General features: G+C 40.0%; 1 non-coding gene across 1 annotated transcript; it reads left to right on the top strand.

Moving 5' to 3' along the window:
* The first annotated feature begins 12,483 nt into the window (after positions 1 to 12,483).
* Positions 12,484 to 12,590, top strand: LOC126666454 (small nucleolar RNA R71). The gene has a single exon (XR_007637952.1). It is a non-coding gene; the product is annotated as a small nucleolar RNA R71 (small nucleolar RNA).

Below are 12,590 nucleotides of genomic sequence, written 5' to 3'. Positions count from 1 at the left end.
TGCTGCAAGTTGAGATATTACATGCTGCCAATCGTAGTCTATGTCCTTGCACAGACCGACGTGATAAAGTACATCCTATCCCGACCATATCTCAGAAATCAGATAGGGAAATGGGCTGTGGCGATGTCAGAATTCACTCTCGTTTATGTGCCTCAGAAAGCTGTTAAAGGACAAGTTCTGGCCGATTTCCTTGCAGATCACCCAGGAATCGCAATAAAGGAAGGGATCGGCTGTATGGAATTAAAACCTTGGAGGTTATGGTTTGATGGTTCTAGGACAGACACAGAAGCTGGAGCAAGAATTGTCATCGTCTCACCCTCGGGGTCACGGTTCACAATGTCTTGTTCTTTAAATTTCAAATGCACCAACAATCAAGCCGAGTATGAAGCTCTTATCTTAGGGTTGGAAATCTTAATGGAACTGGGGGCAACAGCGATCGAAGTATGGGGAGATTCGATGTTGGTGATAAAACAAGTAGCTGGAGAGTACAAGTGCGAGTCAGAGCTTCTGATCCGATATTGCAACAAGGCCAAACATCTCATCGGTGGTTTTTCAGACACGTGGTTGGAATACACAGAGGGAAGTGACAATATAGAAGCAAATGACCTCGCGTAGCACGGGAGTGGTTATAAACCCTGCTATGAGTACGAGACAATCCAGCGAGATGCACCAATCCTTGTGACTAGAGGCGAGGTAACCTTCGAAGCGATTCATTCCGTGTACCAATTGGATTTTTCTACGGATTGGAGGAAAGAAATAATCAAATGGTTTGAATCACCTGATATGACCAACAGAAAGTTACGAACCTTGGCCCTCAATTATGTAGTTCTGGCCGATGAGTTATACAAAAAAGGGAGTCATGGTTTACTTTTCAGATGCATCGGCCCAAGAGAGGCTATGTTAGTTATGGGCGAGGTACATGAAGGAATCGCAGGAGCACATCAAGCCGGGCCGCGGATGAGATGGATAATTCACAAGTATGGATCCTATTGGACCAAGATGGAACAACCGGTATTCTAGAGGGTGCGAAGAATGCCAAAAGTGTGGTCCTGTGCAGCATGTTCCGGCAGAGACATTGCATTCGATCATTAAACCTTGGCCATTTCGAGGATGGGTTGTGGATTTAATCGGAAAAATATACCCATCGTCATCCAAGGGGCACATATTTGTGATTATCGCTACTGATTATTACTCTAAGTGGATTGAGGCCGCACCGCTGAAGTCGCCAAGTCAGGAATCGGTCATCAAGTTCTTCAAAGACTGCATCATTTTGAGGCACGGTTTGCCAGAGACCATTACTACAGATCAAGGAACTATGTTTACCGGGAGCGATATCACTAGTTTTGCTAAAGACATGGGGTTCAAGTTGGTGCATTCCACTCCGTATTTTGCACAAGCAAACGGTCAGGCCGAAGCGACAAATAAGGCGATAAAGGGAATTATCCAGAAAATGATAGAGGACAATCCAAAACAATGGCACCAGTTGTTGCCAGAAGCCGTCTAGGCGAATCGCACAAGTCAGAAATCGGCCACAAGGACCACTCCTTTTAGGCTTGTATATGGGTATGACGCAATGTTACCAATGGAATTGACCGTGGCTTCTACAAGGCGAAAGATGCAACATGTCTTGACAATGGCTGATTATCATGATAAAATGGTACTCGAGACTTTAGATTTGGACGAAGAGCGATTATTGGCACTTGACCACCTAGAGGCTCAAAAGAGAAGGGTAAAACGAGTGTATAACAAACGTGTCAAAGAGAAGAAGTTTCAGGTAGACCAACTGGTTCGGAAAGTCAAGCACTAGGGAAATGGTCGCCAAATTGAGAGAGACCTTATAAGATCGTCCAAGTACTAGGTAACAGTGCATATGTACTTGTCGACATAGAGGGCCGAGTTCATGATAGGGCGATTAACGCACAATATCTCAAGAAGTATGTCCCAAGCTGTTGGGAAGGAGTTGACAGACGTATGTTTGAGAAGAAAAGTGTAATGCGTAATTCTTTTTAGAAAATTACGAAAATTAAGCAATTCGGAAGCATAGCCGATTCAATTTTCCAATAAAACGCTTACCAGGATAAAAGTTTCAAAATCAAAACTAAAAATGTACTTAAAGATATTACATGAGAATTAACCGTTCAAAAAGTTATAATGGTTTGGGTATTACAAAATTAGCCGAAGTGGCTGAACAGATCGCCCATGGCACTGCGAATATCAGATAAGTTCTTTACAGCCTCTGAATATCGCTGTTGGCAAATAATCGCAAGTGTACGATATCGCGCAAGTAATATAACTTGGAAGACCAAGTATCGATCCCACAAGGAACAATGAACTAAACAACTAATTTCTAATATTCTTTAATTGGCTAGTAGGAAAATAAATGGATTTGTGTAAACTAATTATAATCTAAAGTGAATTAACTCAAGTAATTAGACTAAAAATCTGAAATCAAACAAATAAATTGAAGTTTAAACAATAATGGTAAAAAGCTCAAGGATTGATAATTCCAAATAAACTAGTAGAAGAATGGATCAAAATTTATCTAGTGATTTTATTATGAATCGAGTTATTCTAATGCACCGAATCCCGCTCTCTCAAGCCTCAAAGATTCAAATAAAATCACAACCTAATTAGCTAATCAATTATTAACTTGCTCTCACAATATTAAAACTGAATTAAATAACTAAATTGTAATTATGAAGCAAACTCAACGACTACCTAAATTCCAACCCGCTCTCACGGCGTTTTCCTCTAAGTTTTTAATTACCTATGTCTATTTAATTAACAATCTCTCAATTAGTTAATTAAACACAAAATCATGAACTAAGTGATCAAATTAATTCAAGCATTAATCTTAGTAATTAAAACACAATTTTACTCACTTAATAAATCCTAATCCAATTCGAAAACTAATCTAAGTGTTCATATCAATCCCCGAACAAAGGATTTAGTTACACATGCTTAAGCTTAAATTAAACAAAGAAGAAGATGAAGAATTAAACATAATTAGAACAATAAATACCGGAGTTGTCAATTTCGGAAGAATCGTCTAGATTAAACTTGAAATCTTCACAATCGTTCTTTGCAGAAACTAATAATAAACTACTTATAAACTGCTGAGAAACAGAAGCTAAAATGCTATTTTAAGAGAATGAAAATAAAACTAATGTAGTCTAAATTATTCTACACACTAAATTGAGTCTAGTACAAGGTCTTTATATAGTAGGAGAAGTTCCGGAGTCTTCTAATTCGTATTACAAATCAATTTGTAATAGGAATTGTAATTGTAATTTGAGGAGGAATTTCAGTCCAATTCAAAGTCTGCTGCACGCGTAATTTTCTTCTTTCCCGTTCGGGAAACCATAGTCCCGTTCGTGACATGCCCAATTTTAACATGGTTCCCGAACGGGAGCCTTATTCACGTTCGAAAAAAACTTGAACCGAGAGCTTTGAGATGTTGATTCCTTCTTGAGTCCCGAACGAGACAAGGCCTTCTCGTTCGAGACTCATGCTCATTCTGCATGGTTCCCGTTCGAGAAACCTTTGTTTCGAACGGGAACAACCCATTTTTTTCTCAATCTCGTTCGTGAACTTCAATATCTTTGTCCGCAAGCTACGCTTTTACTCGTACACGCAATCCACCATAAATTTGCCCCAAATCGTCGTTTTTCACCTAATTTCCACTGAAACACTAACAAACACTATTAAACGTAAAAACGCCAAATAATGTATAAAAACAATACTACACATGATGAAAACCGAGTAAAATCGACCCTAATTATAGGAGTAAAATACTCCTATCAAACCTCCTCACACTTAACCTTTGCTTGTCCTCAAGCAAGAAATAAATCTTACTCTACAAAATATGTTAGAAATCCTTAGCATATAACTTAACAATAAATCAATCAAAGAAATCCCCGACCCTATGAATAATATGAAAAACAACCTTCTAAAACCGACAACTAAATAATGATGCAATCAAATAATAATAATAATTTTATGACATAATTCAATATAACAACGGTTACTAACTCATTAGTACAAGGTCAAATTGAATCACACTTCAAGCTTCACTATCACTTGCGGGACATGGAAAATAATCAATTTCTCACTTAGGCAAATCATAGCACAATTTAGTAAAAACCGAAATAATGGCATCAATATATTAATAAGTGGGGTATATATCAAAGAAAAAACTCACAATTGAAAACATGAATACTCACCATAAGCTTGCTCATAGTCCCGGACTCCGCTACTTGATTCGGTAATCAACAAAAATCATATGGTCTTTTATTGGGTTGTAATGTGGCTAAGGTAAAGGGTAGGTAAAAAGGTTAAACAAAGGCTAATTATCAACTTAATAAACTATTTGTTACTACTATTAACTTCTAGGTTGATCTAACCCCGCTTTTGCGTTCATATGAACTCATAACTTTCTTTTCTTATTTTGAATTACGCTCTACTCATTGCTTTTTGCAATCTCAGAATTTTTTTCTTCTTTTGAAGCTTTTGCTTGCAAATTTTTATCTCTTTTTTTTTCAATCTTTTTTCAAGGCGCAAACTTAATCTTTTAAGCACAATGTAGTTCACTTTCTCTTTTTACTAATCTTGAGTTTCGAATCACCTATATTCATCATAGTCATAACAAATAATATATTAAGTCGATAAGGTAAACAAAAGATGTAAAACATAGAACGGTAAAGGGTAAAATATGTTAAAAACAATAAAAAGGTTTAAGGCTCAAATTGGTGTAATCTAGGGGATAAAGGGTAGTCTATTTAAGTGGTCTAAAAGAAAGGGTATACCTAATTGCCATAATCATCTAATTGTTGAAAACTCAATCGTGTAACTTTAAACGGACACCGAGCAAGTTCTAGGAATAAAACATGAAATCAACACTCACAACAAGAAAATTAAGCTCAAAACTCTCAAAAGTGTGTAGTGTTATGCCATAAACTCAATTCCTACTTAAATTATGCTACTTATGCCAAAAGTTTAAAAACGACTATAAAAATAAACAATCAACATGTCATGAATCCGCATCAAGTTATTCAATTATGTTTCAACGATTTGAACAAGTCTAAATTTTGAATTCACCCTTATTTCATCGGATTATGTCAACGAATTATTAAAGCAAGCATCGCTTATCAATTGTCGAATTAAGAAATCGCGTTCATACATTCATTGATTCGGGGAAATCTAAGATTGACAAATTAATTAAGATACACACCAAATCAACTAACACTTTCATATTTAAAAGACAAAGATTTAAAGCGATACAAGACCTTGAAATAAACTAATTTAACACCTAATACAATCTACTAAAAAGAAAATAACACCCTAATAAAAATAAACTAAAACTGAAAATAAAGATAAATCACCGAAAAATAACCCAAACGAAAAATAAATTTTTCTTCCCCCCTCCTCACACTATTTCTAGCTATGTCCCCAAAGCTAAGAAATAAGAAAAAATAGAAAATTGAAAAGAGTTTGGGTTTAGAAAAACAAATCTCGCTCTAGTCAAAGGCCGGTGGATCCGGTGATGGTTCCGGTGATGGATAACGCTCTCCGCCGGCGGCATTAAAATAACCCCGAAGAAAATCCTCTTGCCGATTAAGTCGTGCTCGCATTCGATCTTGCCTCCATTGTAGTTGTGCAAGACCAACATGTTGTTCACGTCGGATATCTTCAAGTAGTTTTTGGTTAGTTTCCCAACCAACCCGGTTTTGCTCCCATCCGGTCCGGTTTTGCTCAACCAACTCAGAAAACCGTTGGTCAAACCCGGAAACATGAGCCGCTTCTTCGGCTTGAGAAGTTCCCGCGGGTTCCTTCCCTGCTCTTCTTCCTTCTCCTCCTTCTTCTTCCCGTGCTACCTCTTCTCGTCGTGTTCGTGCCACCAATCGTACCCTTCTATTATAGGGAATAACTCTTCCCTTCTTCACAAACCCGGCAACATCCAAATGGTTGATATTAAGAGACCGTGCTAGAATGGTCTCAAAAGTTGCCAAAGTAGACGCTGTAGGCATACAATTGTATTTCTCGGCCAAAGCACGAATAATGAAACCATAGCCAATCTTGGATAATTCGGTTGGAACTTCCCTCAATCGCTTCAAAAGACGATACGCCGTGTTGACTTGGTAGGCTTCTATCTCCGGATGCAAAATAGCATTCAAAGCTAAAAGATCACTCTTGGCCACCTTCGAATATTCACTACGCCCGCCAAACGAGTGCCCAAACCACTTCAAAAACACCACAATAGCTATGTCTTTGATTTCATTAATTTTGGATCCCCTTGTCCGATAATCATCACGATCCGTCAATTCTCTCCATATCGCCACTTGATCAAAATTTTGATCCCAATCTATCAACCCCGTTCCCCTCATTCCAAACATTTCCACCAAATCGTCAACACTAAGTGTATGGCTAGTGTTGTTGATGCGGAAAGAAATAGATGTAGGAGAACCGCTAACCGGTTTGAGAGTAGAGAAGAATTCACGAGTAATTTCATCGTAAGAGTGATGACTAACCTTTGATAATGTCGATAACCCCAAAATATCCAAATAGCGCTCCACCTCATCCTTTATGCCAAGGCTTTCCATATCATCAAAATCGATTTGAAATGGAATTACCATTTCCCTTTCTTTGATACTCAAATATAAATCACCTTCCTCCTCCGTATGGATTTGGAAAGGTGCGTTATAGCGAGTAGTCAATATTGCCGAGGTGTTAACCCGAGATGAGGATGGAGCGGTTGATTTAGTACGTCCCCTTCCCACGGCCGGTAAGGGTGGATTCGCCGCTTCTTGATTTCTCGTGCTTGAACGACGGATTGGTTGATTTTCGGCATTCTTGCTTCGCACCATGATTGCGGAATGAGAATGTTTCTAAGCAAAAATTTGGAGAATAAGAAAAGAAGAATATTAGAAGAAGAATATGTGTGAAATAAAAAGTGGAAAAATGCAAGGTATTTATAGGGAAAATATAACAAATCTCAAGATTTCCCACCACTAAATTCAAACTTTCAATTTAATAACTTGAAATTGATTTAACGGTTTAGATCGAAGCCATGTAATCAATCCAAGTGAAATTTAAACACTAATGAATGGTTCGGATTTGCCAAATCATCAATCCAAGTGAAAAATTCAAATTTTTGCAAAGCACAAATCTTAAAGAAACACAAGTTTCAAAAGAAACACAAGTCTCAAAAGAAACACAAGTCCCAAGAAATCTACTACACTTTAATTCAAAATTCAAAATTCAAATTTTTCAAAATTTTTGATGCTTCCCGAACGGGAATAATTTAATCCCGAACGGGATTTGGCTTATTCCTCGGTTTATGTTTTTGTCCCGTTCGAGACCCTTTCGAACCTAGGCAAAAATGCCTTGTGTCTCGAACGGGAATGGCCTTTCCCGAACGGGACAAAGGCAAAATTTGCCTAGTCCCGAACGAGAAAGGCCTTCACGTTCGAAAAAAACAGCATCTGAGGGCTGGGTCTCGAACGGGAAAGCTCTTTCTCGAACGAGACCAAGGCCAATTTTTGGCTTTCTCGTTCGAGAAAAGCTCTGTTCCGAACGAGAACCTCCTGAAATCTTTTATATACCTGCATAAACACACAAAAACTCACCCCGGAATTAAACGGAATTAAATAAACAAATAAAAATTTAAATAAGCATAAAAAAAATAAAATAAATAAAATAAATAATAACAAAAAAAAAACACGTAACCTCTCGAGATTGCCTCTCGAGTGCGCTTTATTTTCGGTCAAAAGCTAGACCGTGGCCCGGAATTTATGTAGGAGTGGTGAACGTGATTTGTTCCACTACTTGATCCGTCAAAGGTCCAAGATACGGCTTGCACCGTTGTCCATTTACTTTGAAGATTTCACCACTAGAATTCTCCAATTCCAAAGCTCCATGACTTGCCACCGTTCGAATTTTGAAAGGACCGCTCCAACGGGATTTTAATTTCCCGGGAAGTAATTTGAGGCGTGAGTTGTAGAGCAAGACAAAAGAGCCTTCCGAAAAAGTTTTAGGAACGATATGAACGTCGTGCCATCGTCTCGTCTTTTCTTTGTAAAGCTTGGCGTTTTCATAAGCATTTAACCGAAATTCGTCCAACTCATTGAGTTGAAGCATACGTTTCTCCCCCGCCGCTTTAAGGTCAAAATTGAGCTTTTTAATGGCTCAATACGCTCTATGTTCAAGTTCCACCGGAAGATGGCATGCTTTCCCAAAAACAATACGATATGGAGACATTCCGAGGGGCGTTTTAAAAGCCGTACGATATGCCCATAATGCATCATCTAGTTTCAGTGACCAATCTTTCCTTGTGTTATTAACCGTTTTCTCTAGAATTCTCTTTAGCTCACGGTTAGAAACTTCAACTTGCCCGCTTGTTTGAGGATGGTACGGAGTAGCGACCCGATGATAGACTTTATATTTCCGCATCAAGGCATCGAATTGCCTATTGCAAAAGTGAGATCCACCGTCGCTTATTATTGCTCTAGGAGTCCCGTATCGATTCATCAAACGTTTGAGAAAATCCAACACTACTTTGGCATCGTTAGTGGGTAATGCTTCCGCCTCTACCCATTTTGAAACGTAATCTACGCACACCAATATGTATTGCTTTCCAAACGACATAGGAAATGGACCCATGAAGTCTATTCCCCATACATCGAAAAGTTCCACCTCTTGAATGTTGGTAAGCGGCATTTCATCTCTCTTAGATATGTTCCCCACTCTTTGGCATCGATCGCAATGACTAACAAAGTCTTTTGCATCGCGAAATAGCGTAGGCCAAAAGAAACCGCACTCTAGCACACGAGCGGCGGTCCTTGATGTACCATAGTGACCCGCATAGTCCGAGGAATGGCATTGACTAAGTATAAGCATCATCTCTTGTAGTGGTACACATCTCCTCAAAATCCCATCTCCACACACCTTGAAGAGGTACGGTTCCTCCCATAGAAACCGTTTAGCATCGCTCAAGAACTTCTTCCTTTGGTGGTAAGTCAAATCCGGTGGCATTATTTCGGAAGATAGATAGTTTGCGATATCCGCATACCATGGCGTTTCCACTTCCGAAAGTACCATCAACATCTCATCCGGAAACGTTTCATTAATCTCTACGCCACTTATAATTGGTTCCGGAATCTCTAACCTTGGCAAGTGGTCGGCGACGACGTTCTCCGTTCCTTTCTTGTCGCGAATTTCGATGTCAAACTCTTGCATAAGAAGCACCCATCGGATTAGTCTCGGTTTAGCATCTTGCTTTGCAAAAAGGTATCGAAGGGCCGCATGGTCCGTATAGATGATAACCTTAGAGCAAAGTAAGTACGACCGAAATTTATCCAATGCGAACACCACCGCAAGCATCTCTTTTTCGGTGGTGGTGTAATTGAGTTGAGCACCCGCCAATGTTCGGCTCGCATAATATATCACGTGAAGCTTTTTCTCCCTCCGTTGCCCCAATACGCACCCAAGTGCTATATCGCTTGCATCACACATGAGTTCGAAAGGAAGAGTCCAATCGGGTGATGAAATAATTGGGGCCGAGATAAGGGCTTCCTTCAACCTAGAAAAAGCAACAAGGCAATCATTAGTAAATTCATAAGGAATATCTTTAATAAGCAAATTAGTTAAAGGACGAGCAATGGAAGAGAAATTTTTGATGAATCGTCGATAAAACCCGACGTGCCCTAAGAAGGCACGAACTCCTTTTACGGTAGTTGGTGGTGGTAATTTCTCGATGATTTCCGTTTTTGCTCTATCTACTTCAATGCCGTCCTTGGAGATTTTATGTCCCAAGACAATTCCTTCTTCTACCATGAAATGGCACTTCTCCCAATTCAAGACTAGATTGGTCTCCTCACACCGGGCCAACACTCGTTCAAGATTATTTAAGCACATCTCAAAAGAGTCCCCGAATACCGAAAAATCATCCATGAAGACCTCCATAATATCTTCAATCATATCGGCGAAGATGGAAGTCATACATCGTTGAAATGTTGCCGGTGCATTACAAAGACCAAATGGCATCCTCCGATAAGCAAACGTTCCATAAGGACATGTGAAAGTTGTTTTCTCTTGGTCATCCGGGAAGATAAGAATTTGATTGTACCCGGAATATCCATCGAGAAAACAATAATAAGCGTGGCCCGCTACCCGCTCCAACATTTGATCGATAAATGGTAACGGAAAATGGTCCTTCCTCGTCTCCGTATTTAACTTGCGGTAGTCAATACAAACACGCCATCCCGTTACCGTCCTAGTGGAAATTTGCTCACCCTTCTCGTTCTCAATCACCATCATCCCCCCTTTCTTTGGAACGCATTGAATGGGACTAACCCACGCACTATCGGATATGGGGTATATAATTCCGGCGTCGAGAAGTTTTACTATCTCTTTGTGCACGACCTCTTCATATTTGGATTCAAACGCCGTTGTCTTTGAGCCGATGCTCTTGACTCATTTTCTAGGTGGATCTTGTGCATGACCACCGAGGGACTAATTCCTCGGATGTCCGAAATTTGCCAACCGATCGCCAATATATGTTGCTTCACCACTTTGACAACTCTCGCTTCTTGTGTTTCCGACAAGTTGTTTGAGATGATGATGGGAAGTGTCATGTTGTCGCCCAAAAACGCATACCGTAAGTGAGATGGTAACGTTTTAAGCTCAACCTTTGGTGGAGAGATAGAAGAAGGTGGTGTCACGCTCTCTCTTCTAATCAAATTTTCGGCTTTCGGCTCATCTTCTTTGGAATATTCTTCCCCGGAAGTTGCTTGTGTCTCCTCGGAATGGAATATGACTTTTGAAACCGGGGAAAGTTCTCCCACGATTCCATCAATCATATCCAATTTCATGCATTCCACCTCCTCAAAAGTGTTGCGCATAATCCTTTTCATATCAAACTCTACTTTGTCATCATCGATACGCAAAGTGAGTCGTCCGGCGTGCACATCAATCAATGCCCTCCCCGTGTTCATGAAAGGACGCCCAAGAATCATAGGGCATGTTTTATCCGCCGCATAGTCAAGTACGACAAAATCCACCGGAAAGATGAATTTGTCTACTTTGACTAGAACATCTTCTACCACTCCGTATGGCTTTTTTAGGGAGTGGTCCGCCAATTGAAGCATCATTGATGTTTGCTTCAAAGTTTGATCACCAAAAATATCCCTGAAAAGAAACAAAGGCATTAGATTGATACTTGCCCCTAAATCACATAGACAATTAATTGAATTTAAATCGCCTATTTTGCATGGAATTGTAAAACTCCCTGGGTCCTTAAGCTTGGTGGGCAAGTCACTAAGGATGAGTGAGCTACAATTTTCCGTTAGGGAAATTGTGCCTTTGTCGTCCCAACTCCTTTTCTTCGTTATGATTTCTTTGAGGAACTTCGCGTATTGAGGCATCTCACGCAAAGCATCCGCAAAGCTTATATTGATTTGGAGTTTCTTAAAAATTTCCAGAAATTTATGGAATTTTTGGTTATCCGGCGTCTTCTTCAATCGTCCCGGGAAAGGGACCTTCGACACAAATGGAGGAGGAGGTGGCGGTTTTACATATGGAAGTTCGGTTACTTCCTCCTCATTTGTTCCCGTTGTTAAATCGATCGCTTTCTCTTTACTTGCATGTGGATCATCAAGTTCTTTCCCGCTTCGGAGTTCAATGGCTTTGACTTGCTCCCTTGGATTTGACTCCGTTGTAGACGGTAAACCCCCTTGAGCTCTATTTTGAAGCGAGATGGCAAGTTGAAAAATTTGAGTCTCGAGATGGTGATTGACGGAAGCTTGGTTCTTAAAACCGGTTCTAACTTCCTCAATAAGCTTGTCAATCTTGCTCCCCTCATCCGTATTCCGATTTTGAAAACCGGGTGGGGGTTGTGGTCGGTAGTTGTTGAAGTTGCCTTGGTTTTATGGACCACGGTTTCCTCCTTGAAAATTTGCTCCTCCCATATTTGGGTTGGCATTGGCTTGACCCGCATTTTCCCTCCATGAAAAATTAGGATGATTCCTCCACCCCGGATTATAGGTGTTGGAATATGGGTCATTGCCTTGCCTTTGTCCATTGACATAGTTGACTTGCTCATTTGAGTTTTGATGTAGGACGGGGCAATCCATTCCCGAATGATTGTGCCCATCACAAGTCTCGCAACCCATTTGAACTACCGCAAGTTGAGCATTCCTTTGATTTGCTTGTTGTTTGTACATCTCGAGTTGTGCTAGAAGTGTCGCATTCTTCGCTTTCATTGCTTCAAATTCTTGGGTTTGCTCGAGGGTCATTATACCCTTTTGAGGTGGTTGCCTCAACCGCTCGGTTGACCAAGAACAACTATTTGTAGCGAGTTCCTCTAGCAAGTTATTGGCCTCATCATAAGTTTTCTTCATAAGTGATCCTCCTGATGCCGCATCAATCGTTGCCCGTGTACCCTCATTGGTACCATTGTAGAAAACAGAGACAAGATGCTCCCTCCCTAGATGATGATGCGGACAATTTCTTTGAAGCTCTTTGAAGCGTTCCCAAGCTTGGTATAGAGATTCACCATGTAATTGGAGAAAATCTATAATTTCCTTGGTCATCCT

Source organism: Mercurialis annua, linkage group LG1-X (genome assembly GCF_937616625.2).
Source record: "Mercurialis annua linkage group LG1-X, ddMerAnnu1.2, whole genome shotgun sequence".
NCBI lineage: Eukaryota > Viridiplantae > Streptophyta > Magnoliopsida > Malpighiales > Euphorbiaceae > Mercurialis > Mercurialis annua.
Note: the sequence above shows the minus strand (reverse complement) of the source record. Positions and strands in the feature narration are given on the sequence as shown.